Source organism: Erpetoichthys calabaricus, chromosome 11 (assembly GCF_900747795.2).
Source record: "Erpetoichthys calabaricus chromosome 11, fErpCal1.3, whole genome shotgun sequence".
NCBI lineage: Eukaryota > Metazoa > Chordata > Cladistia > Polypteriformes > Polypteridae > Erpetoichthys > Erpetoichthys calabaricus.
The window spans coordinates 109,936,605-109,947,950 of NC_041404.2; the positions used below are offsets into that span (position 1 = coordinate 109,936,605).

The window sequence follows — 11,346 nt, forward strand, 5'->3', positions numbered from 1 at the left end:
ACATGACATTCTGCAGCTACATATGATATACTCTCTGTCAGATCTTTACAAAATGAGCAGCAGAAGTAAACATGTGACAGCCCTGAAGGCTCTGGAACTCATATTTGATTATGACAGTGAAATGGAGGAGGATGTGTCTGAAGATGAAGACCATCTTGAGGTCAATTCTGAGTCTGATGATTCGGATTATAAAGCAAATGAGGAAACTGCTATTCATATTCCTCCAAGCAAAACAATCACATCAAAAAATGATGAAATACAGTGATCTTCCATCCCCAAATATACATCAGGCAAAACTGTCTATAGAAAACATAATAAAGACAGTGCCCGAGCCCACTAGGATGGCACTGACTTGTGTGACAGACATTAAGTCAGCTTTTGAGCTGGTCATGCCCAACTCAATACAGAAAATCATTCTCGAAATGACTAATCTAGAAGGAAGGTGTGTTTTGGGGAAGAAGTGGAAGGAGTTGGATAAAATGCATTTACATATTTGAGGGTCCTCATCCTGGCTGGGGTCTATAAGTCAAAGGATGAATCAACAGCCAGTCTGTGGGATGCAGAGACAAGCAGGGTTATATTTCATGCCACAATGTCTCTGGAGACTTTTCATATTTTCTCCAGAGTATTCTGATTTCATAGTCAGTAATGGTAGGTGCCGCCGTGAGTGGCAGCCTTTCCAGCAGCTCCGTGTACGACTTTATATTTCTACTTTTTCTTACTACTTGGACATGGATTTTTACACGCCGAGACTCGTCTATTCAGGTAGTCAAATTTAAGCACTGAAAACAAAGGCCCGTGCCGGTGTGGTTCCCTATTTACCTGACGAGGTAAGAAGGCCGTACCGTGGCAGCAGAGCCGGCGCTAAGCTAAAAGGCTAGTGAGAGAGTGGCGATACAAGCCTTCGGTGCCTTCTGTGATCCTGGGAAATGTGAACTCACTATCAAATAAGATTGATGAACTGGCTGTGCTGGTGAAAAATGTCAGGACCTACAGAGAATGCAGTTTGTTGTGTTTGTGTGAAACGTGGCTAACAACTAGCATCCCAGATGCTAACGTGGAGCTACCCGGGTTTAGCACAGTTAGAGCGGACAGAGATGCAAATACCTGCAGGAAGTGGAAAGGAGGAGGACTCGCTCTCTATGTGAATACAAGGTGGTGCAACCCTGGACATGTAAAAGTCAAAATCTCCAATTGCTGCAGGGACATCGAACTGTTGGCCGTAAATATTACTTGCGTCCCTATTACTTGCCCAGAGAGTTTGGACACGCCATTGTTGTTATTGTTTACATCCCTTCTCGGGCGGACGTGGAGATAGCGGGTAACATCATCCACGCCGCTGTTTCTAAACTACAAACACAGTACCCCGAGGCACTTGTGCTAATCACTGGGGACTTTAACCATGTCACACTGGACAAAACATTACCTGCCTTCTCCCAGTATGTGGATTGTAACACCCGGGGAAATAGGACTATTGACCTACTGTATGCAAACATTAAAGATGCATACAGCGCCACCAAGATCATAACCTGGTTCTGCTTCAGCCTCACTACAAACCAAGAGTGAGGGAGCTACCTACAACTACACGCTCATTCAGGAAGTGGTCCCCTGAAGCAAAGCAGGCTCTGAGAGACTGCTTTGGAACTACGGACTGGGATATCCTGCAGGGATCATATAGTGAGAACATTGAGGAGGTTGTTGACTGCACTACTGACTATATCAACTTCTGTATGGACATTGTAGTTCCAGTAAGAACAGTAAGCTGCTATGCTAACAACAAGCCATGGATTACAAGTGACATTAAGGGACTTTTGAACCAGAAAAAAAGGGCTTTTAAAGGCGGTGATCAGCATGAGCTCAAGCGCGTGCAGAAGGAACTCCGAGTCCAGCTCAGGGAGGTGAAGGAGCAGTACAGGAGAAAGCTGGAGCAGAAGTTGCAGAATAACAGCATGAAGGAAGTGTGGGATGGGATGAAGATCATCACTGGCTGCAGCTCAAAGTGGGGTGCCACCATTGAGAGAGATGTGGAGAGAGCAAACCTGATGAACAAATTCTTTAACAGGTTTGACCACCCTAACCCACTTTCACCTCAGAGTACTGCACCCTCCACCCATCATTTTGCTGATACCAGCATAGGAGAGAGTTTCCCCCCACCCACAATTACAGCAGCCCAGGTAAGCAGAGAGCTGAGGAGACTTCGTGCCAGCAAAGCAGTGGGTCCAGATGGAGTATCGCCATGACTGCTGAAGGCCTGTGCATTGGAGCTGGGGAGTCCTCTACAGCGCATCTTCAACCTGAGCCTGAAACAGGGGAGAGTCCCAAGGCTTTGCATAATCCCAGTCCAAAAGGTATCACATCCTAGTGAGCTGAATGACTTCTTGCCTGTCACTCTGACATCACATGTGATGAAGACCATGGAGCGGCTGCTGCTTCACCACCTGAGGCCACAGGTCCGCCACACCCTCAACCCTCTGCAGTTCGCATAGAAGGTGGGAGTGGAGGATGCCATCATCTATATGCTACACCGATCACTCTCCCACTTGGACAGAGGCAGTGGTGCTGTAAGAATTATGTTTCTGGACTTCTCTAGCACCTTCAACACCATCCAACCTCTGCTCCTTAGGGACAAGCTGAAGAGATGGGAGTAGATTCATACCTGGTGGCATGGATCATGGACTATCTTACAGACAGACCTCAGTATGTGCGTCTCGGGAACTGGAGGTCTGACATTGTGGTCAGCAGCACAGGAGCTCCACAGGGGACTGTGCTTCCTCCGGTCCTGTTCAGCCTATATACATCGGACTTCCAATACAACTCGGAGTCCTGCCACGTTCAAACGTTTGCTGATGACACTGCTATTGTGAGCTGCATCAGGAGTGGGCAGGAGGAGGAGGAGTATAGGAACCTAATCAAGGACTTTGTTAAATGGTGCGACTCAAACCACCTACACCTGAACACCAGCAAAACCAAGGAGCTGGTGGTGGATTTTAGGAGGCCCAGGCCCCTCCCGGACCCTGTGATTATCAGAGGTGCTTGTTTGCAGAGGGTGCAGACCTATAAATACCTGGGAGTGCAGCTGGATGATAAATTGGACTGGACTGCCTATACTGATGCTCTGTGCAAGAGAGGACAGATCCGACTATACTTCCTTAGAAGGCTGGCGTCCTTCAACATCTGCAATAAGATGCTGCAGATGTCCTATCAGACGGTTGTGGTGAGCGCCCTCTTCTACACGGTGGTGTGCTGGGGAGGCAGCATAAGGAAGAGGGATGCCTCATGCCTGGACAAACTGGTGAGGAAGGCAGGCTCTATTGTAGGCACGGAGCTGGACAGTTTGACATCTGTGGCAGAGCGACAAGCACTGAGCAGGCTCCTGTCAATCATGGAGAATCCACTGCATCCACTGAACAGTATCATCTCCAGACAGAGGAGCAGCTTCAGCGACAGAATGCTGTCACTGTCCTGCTCCACTGACAGACTGAGGAGATTGTTCCTCTCCCACACTATGCGACTCTTCAGTTTCACTCAGGGGGGTAAACATTAACATTATACAAAGTTATTATCTGTTATACCTGCCTTGCACTCTCCACCTTGCATTTTTTTTTAACCTGCACTGCGTTTTTATTGTTCTTTAATTAATATTGTTTTTATCAGTATGCTGCTGCTGGAGTATGTGAATTTCCCTTTGGGGATTAATAAAGTACATATCTATCTATCTATCTATCTATCTATCTATCTATCTATCTATCTATCTATCTATCTATCTATCTATCTATCTATCTATCTATCTATCTAATCGAGAGACAAGGGCTGTTAGACAGGAGAGAGACAAGCTGGAAGCTATTGCAAAAGTGTGGGACAAGTGGGTAGAGCAACATCCACTACTCTATAACCCAGGCCCTAATGTCAAAGTGGATGAAAGGCTAGTGGCATTCAGAGGTCGCTGCCCATTTAGGCAATATATGCATTCCAAACCAGCTATATACGGCATAAAAATCTGGGCAGCATGTGATGCAAACACCAGCTATGCATTGAAAATACAGGTTTACACAGGGAAGCCGGTTGGAGGAGCCCCAGAGAAGAATCAGGGTATGAGGGATGTGCTTGATATGGCCCAAGGTCTCAGGGGGCACAACATAACTTGTGACAGTTTTTTCACAAGTTACAACTTGGGTTAGGAGCTTCTAAACAGAAAGCTCACGATGGTTGGAACGGTCCGAAAGAACAAGGCTGAACTCCCTGCTGAGCTGCTGGTAACCAAGAACAGGGCCCCTCAGTCTTCCATTTTTGCCTTCACAGACACCATAGCCCTAGTGTCTTACTGCCCCAAAAAGGGGAAAAATGTTGTGCTCATGAGTACTTTGCACAAAAATTCTGAAATCAGCACATGAGAGGACCAGAAACCAACTATGATCCTAGACTACAATGCCACCAAAGGGGGGGTGGACAACTTGGACAAAGTCACGGGGTCCTACAGCACCAAGCGAATGACTATGCGCTGGCTGCTGGTCATCTTTTACAACATGATTGATGTATCAGCCTACAACACATTTGACATTTGGAGAGATCTTTCCTGAGTGGAACATGTCAAAGCTGTACAAGAGGCGCATCTTCCTTGAGGAGCTGGGGAAGGCACTTGTGGTATCGCATATACAACGGAAGCAGCACATGCCAAGGACCCCAGCTGCTGCAGCTACAGTCAGGGGGATCCAGGAGAGAACTTCAGCTAGTACACCAGTGCGTGAGGTAAGTAAATATGTGTGTCCGTGTGTGTGTGTGTGTGAGCATGTTGTGTGTGTCTTGGGATTAGCAAAAAACATAGTAATCACTGTCCTCTTCTTTCTAGGTTGTAGCTGGGGGAAAAAAGAAGAGGAAGAGGTGCCAGGTCTGCAAGTCATCTGATGATGTTAAGACGAGCATGACCTGTGTGAAATGTGCAAAATTCATTTGCACAAAGCACACTGTGATGACATGTCCCTCATGTGCTGTGTAGATGCACATACCTACATCTTATTCATTTCCACCTATTAATTTTTTTGTATTTCTGGTTCTAAACATTGCATAGTGCTTAATTTCACAATGTGATTGCATGTCACTTGTGTGCTGTGGAGACTCACAGACACCCATACACATACACATGTTTTGTTATTTTGTTCATTTCTGGTTCAAAAATAGTGCTTAAATAAAGTTTACTTTCAATACAAATCCTCATGACTCATTTGTCTTGATTTTAAATCAGTGGGTTAATTTGAGCCTGAACAGAAGAGGTGTCTCATGTTAATTTATCAACATCACTCCATAAAAAGAAAAAAATTCAAAATGTAAAATAAAATTTAAAAGACATCAATGTCATCTTTCCAATATACATTAAAAAAAGTTTTAAAATGCATTTTTTATGAAAAACAAGTGAATTATCCTCATTGAACCATGATCTGTGAGAGCTTAAGAACAGCATTGCAGTAAATATTGATTAAAATGGTTAATAATGAAGTTAATAATGATATATAAACAATGTTTATTGGGATTTTTTGGTTTCTGCCTTTTATTTCTACAGACTCTTTCTTATGCCATCTGTCTAATCTCTTGTCAGTGATGCGGCATTTATTCATTTAAATTCTACTTAACTTCCAAGTGCTCGACTAACTTTTTCAAAGAAATAATATTGTCACACTCTGTGGACAATGGTTTCTGACCACTCTTTTCTTTATTTCTTTGAAATAAATTATTATTGCTCTCCTTGTCTGTTCAACTCCTTTTATCTAAGTTAATGTTGCAGCTTGCTTTTTTTTCAATGCATGCCATCATTCTTTCTTGAATAGTGAGTGACACTTACATTGTTATCTATGCTATTATATGAAACATAGCGTCAGAAGTGCATTTTAGCCTCAGTGTACCCTTCTGGATTTAGCAGCGCTGTAATGGACTTAAAAAGTTTAGATTTTCAGTTTATTAAATTTGACTCGTGATACTAAACATGTGTGTTTTATTCCCCACACAAGACAGAAAAGATGGGCTTACCAAGGTTTAGAAGTAAAAGTTTTAGTAAACATTGTGGGCCAAGATTGAGAACACTTTAGATAAGAGGTTCATTAGATTTGTTCTTCTTTTGAACCATTAGCTAAACAAGTTGGCTAGAATAACCAAGTATTTGAACAGAGCATTGAATTCTGGGTTCTAAATGAGGCAGGAATTATGGAAAGGAAATCCATCCATCCATTTTCCAACCCGCTGAATCCGAACACAGGGTCATGGGGGTCTGCTGGAGCCAATCCCAGCCAACACAGGGCACAAGGCAGGAACCAATCTCGGGCAGGGTGCCAACCCACTGCAGTGGAAAGGAAATGCAAATGTAAAACAAATATGAGGAATATGTGTTATTATCTACTAGAATGTTTATATTTAACATCAGATAATTTAAACAGTTACTATATGCTTGTTAGAAGATGTGAAATAGAGACTTTTGTTGCTTAACTTGTATCTCATATAATATAAGTTCAGGTTGACAGGGAGTAAGAGCAAGGATAACATAACTTGTTAAAAATGGCCATCAATCCATAGTGTAAAAGAAAGCACATCTATTGGCGTGATGTAGATGCTTTACAGCTTATGAGAGAGGCAGGCAACATATGGCTTTTAAAATGGAGTGATGACATCCGCTTTTAATATGAGAATGCAGTGTTCATATGAGAGAGAGAGGGAGCTAGGCACAAATAAAAATGCACTAAAACATCATTCTTTTAGAGGACAAAAGTGGAACACTACCTAAAATGTGCCCCAATGTAGAAAAGGACAAAGGTGCACTATAAAGATGGCACTTAACTTTAAATAATGCCTTAGTTAGATTGAGAAGAATAGACTTTAAATTACAGAGACATATCTCTCTCAGTTATACTGAAGCAAACTTGTTGTATGGATTTTATTTTGACTCATTCAGGTTATGTTTTCTTCTACTTTTGACTTTTAGTATTTAATATCTGGTTTCTCTGCAAATAAATATAATTAATGATTAAATTAAAGTTTGAATCTCACTGAAACATGCCTCGGCTCATTGGTGTCTATCATGAATGTAACAGAGAACTGTGCTTATTTGAGTGATTCGTTGCTCGTTTAGCTCTTTCAAATACAGTGACCAGGAAAATCAAAGGATAAAGGTAACATGGCAAGAAAACCTTCACGGCCTTGTTAGAGTATGTCTTACATGTTTGCTCAGGTGCGAGCTGTTCTCATTCTGTTATAACTGTGTGGCCCCTTCTGGGGTAACAATAAGGTATCCAGCATCTGGCCCCTGCTTAGGTACTGAAGCTGAGGTAGCCAGCCTTGGCCATATTACTAAAGTGTTTGATTTATGCAGCACTTTCAAAGGCGGTGATCTGGAAACAGAGGGCCATATCAATCAGTTGCTGCAGGAGTACAGTTCTTGGCCTTTGCTATGGTAGTTTGAAGAGTTGCCCTTTCAGTGGTAGAGATTCAGGTGCCCCGACAGGAGTGCGACTTGTGAGTGGAGCAACTTCTGGCCCTTGCTAAGGTATTGACACTGAGAAAGTGCTGCGGAAAATATTCATCAAATAAAGAATAGTCTTGAGTCATCATTATACGTTAAATTGAATCATGGACTTCATTTATTTACACCAACAGGTAGAACCGTCACATACTTTGTTTAATGTAACGTGACAGACTGAAGAAATCTAACAGAAATACTCCTTAAATCATCTAGGTTTATTTACATATAACAACTACAAAGCATTTTAATCATACCAATTGCATACAGATAAATGGTATAGTCCAGAAGCCCCCTTCTTCCATTAAGTATTATATAAAGTCCCAAAGTAGTTAATTATTAGGAGTCATGGGTGAATACCTGGGTAAAAGAAATAAGACATCTTATATGTAAACTGTTATCAGGGAACAAAATATAAAGTTAAATAAATGTTAAAAATGATCTCATTTTCTAATTTAAATGTGTTGGTACAAATGAAGACAGGACATCCTGGTTTAACAGGTGTGCAGTTTCAATCACTTTTTTCTTCTGTCTTACAGATAGCCAGCCTCAGCCCTTGTGGTCTATGATGATAATTATTGATGAGTAAATATTAAATATGTAAGTATTAACTTTGTCCACCAATATAAAAAAGGACTTAGAGGGTAAAGTACTTTTAATGAACAATTTTCACAACAAAACAGGAATACAGAATGGTGATTCAAGGAAATATTCCGGTTCCCGAAAACATGAAAATGATGGGCAGACTGAGCACAAACTTGGAAAACTTCAGAGGAGTTTGAGAATTTAATGTTCAATAGTTTACTATTGGTTAAAAATCAAGTCGCTACCTTATGTAGCTACATATGAGGTGAGGTGTGTGTGATGGTGGGGGTTAGCTCCACACTCCCATTTACTCTAGTAAGCCTTTCAAACTTGCCACCATCTGTAACATAACTGGAATGAGCTAGGCAGATGGGGACACACAAACGTAGCAAGGGGTAGGTGAAATAGTGTCAGTGCTTTTATTAAAACAATTAAAATCAAACAGTATCCATAACAGTAAAGTGTTCAAAACTCAACAAATAAATAAAAATGAGTTCTCTGAGGTCATTAAAAATTTCAATAAACAGAGAATTCATTAAAAATGAGGTTAAAAACACAGGCAGTAGTCTGTTCTTCACAATTCTTAGCCTTCTTTTTAAAATTGACATCTCTCTGTCTTACTCTGATTGGGCCTCGCAGCACAAAGAGACGTCCATCCAACAGGTGCAGACAACCTTTTATCCCAGCCCATGTCCCTGCCTCCAATCCCATGGTGTTCCATGGGGAGTCGCCAATCCCTGCTCTGCTTGCACCACTGCTGATACCTGACTCCTACCATCGAGAGTCCTCTGTCCTCCCACCGCTGCCAGTCGCTAGCTCCTCCCAGCAAAAGCACACCCTGAACACAATGGCTGCTCCTGCTACATGTTTGCTCATCAGGAGCAATCCTTTAGCCTCCACTTGAGTGCTGGCTATATAATTCTTCCTTGGGCTCACCTTCCTGTCTGCCTGCTTCCTCCTGTCTTACACAGTCTCTTGCTCACTCCTGCCTGTTTCTCTCAATTTCTCACTTTTGACATCCCTTTTCTTTCTTTCTTTCTTTCTTTCTTTCTTTCTTTCTTTCTTTCTTTCTTTCTTTCTTTCTTTCTTTCTTTCTTTCTTTCTTGTGCAGGCTCCTCATATACTACTGCTACTGCCTGGACACAAGTGTGAACGTGCTGCGCCCTCCAAGGAGGCACCTGACTGACACACACACTTGTATGTGCCTTTGCAATCTGCCAAGCATCCTCAGCCATCCTCGGAGTGAAGCACGTTCGTGCTTCCACCAGCACTCGATTGAAGCCTGCACATTCAGGGCATGATTATTTATTTAAAAATCAACCACCTTTTTCTAAGCTGCAAACCCACTACAGTGATCCCTCGCTATATCGCGCTTCGAATTTCGCGGCTTCACTCCATCGCGGATTTTAAATGTAAGCATATGTGAATATATATCGCGGATTTTTCACTGCTTCGCGGATGTCTGCGGTCTACAGTACGTGTACTTCCTCAGTTGATTTGCCCATTTGAATTGAAACAAGGGACGCATTTGAATTGAAACAAGGGACGCTATTGGTGGATGGCTGAGAAGCTACCCAATCAGAGCATGCGGTTAAGTTCCTGTGTGCTGCTGATTGGCTCAGCGACGGAGTGCTGCATTAACCAGGAAGTACTAATCTCACTCATTCAGAATTAACGTGCACAAGCGCCAACAGAAGATGCAAATGATTGCAGAAAAGGTAAAAGTTTTGGATATGTTGAAGGAAGGAAACAGCTACACCGCTGCAGGACACCATTACAGCATAAATGAGTCCACGATTCTTTTTATTTAAAAAGGAGGAAAAGCATATAAGATCTACGGCCGCAGTGTCTTTTAAACAGGGCACAAAATGAGTTGCAAGTGGACGTTGTAAGGCAGTAGTCTGGATGGAACCTGCTTTAGGGATTTGGATTGAAGAGTGATGGAAGAAGAACAACGGCGGTGCTAAACAGTCGCCTGAAGAGGCTTCTTTAGAAGAGCTGTAACGCTATCCTTTGTTGTGCAGTAAAATTAAACTCATCGTTATCGGACAAGTCGTCGTGTCATTGTTGGTGAGTAACCATAATTAATTATTTACGTACAATACTTATTACATGTACATAGTTTAGTGTCACTGTACACACATTTTATTGTATACAATTTTTCTTGCAGTGTACGTATTTATTGATGGTGGCCTGTCTGTCGTAATGGCTGTAACATATGTGATATCGGAGACGCTCGATATCTTTAAAATAATATTTAGGTTTTACTGTATGTAAACTGTGTTTACTTACATAATTTCAACGAATCTTACCTAATATCTAAGAGAATACAAAGGGTTTATGCTGTATAATTGTGCGTGAAATGTTTATAATAGTGTGGGAGAGTTTATAAGGGCTTAAAATATATAAAAACTAGCAAAATACCCGCGCTTCGCAGCGGAGAAGTAGTGTGTTAAAGAGGTTATGAAAAAGTAAAGGAAAGATTTTAAAAATAACGTAACATGATTGTCAATGGCGGCACGGTGGCGCAGTGGGTAGCGCTGCTGCCTCGCAGTTGGGAGATCTGGGGACCTGGGTTCGATTCCCAGGTCCTCCCTGCGTGGAGTTTGCATGTTCTCCCCGTGTCTGCGTGGGTTTCCTCCGGGGGCTCCGGTTTCCTCCCACAGTCCAAAGACATGCAGGTTAGGTGAATTGGTGATTATAAATTGGCCCTAGTGTGTGCTTGGTGTGTGGGTGTGTTTGTGTGTGTCCTGCGGTGGGTTGGCACCCTGCCCAGGATTGTTTCCTGCCTTGTGCCCTGTGTTGGCTGGGATTGGCTCCAGCAGACCCCCGTGACCCTGTTCGGATTCAGCGGGTTGGAAAATGGATGGATGGATGGATGATTGTCAATGTAATTGTGTTGTCATTGTTATGAGTGTTGCTGTCATATATATATACATATACACATATACACACATATACAGATATATTATATATACATATACACATATATTTTTTATATATATATTTTTTATATATATATATATATATATATATATATATATATATATATATACACACATACATACATACATATACACACATAGATGCACTTACAATAACATAGAAATCAATATAAACAACATTAACATCATTATCATATGAGAATATGAAGTAATATATAAGAAGCACATTTCATATAAATATAAATTATTAAACAGTAAAATCTTCTTCAATAATTTGCTACCGTGGCTTTTCGTTGGTCTGTCCAGGATTTTAAATCA

At 41.9% G+C, this 11,346-nt stretch overlaps 1 pseudogene; it reads left to right on the top strand.

The window, feature by feature from the left end:
- The first annotated feature begins 248 nt into the window (after positions 1–248).
- LOC127529726 (piggyBac transposable element-derived protein 3-like) lies at positions 249–9,269 on the top strand (annotated as a pseudogene).
- The last annotated feature ends 2,077 nt before the right edge of the window (positions 9,270–11,346 follow it).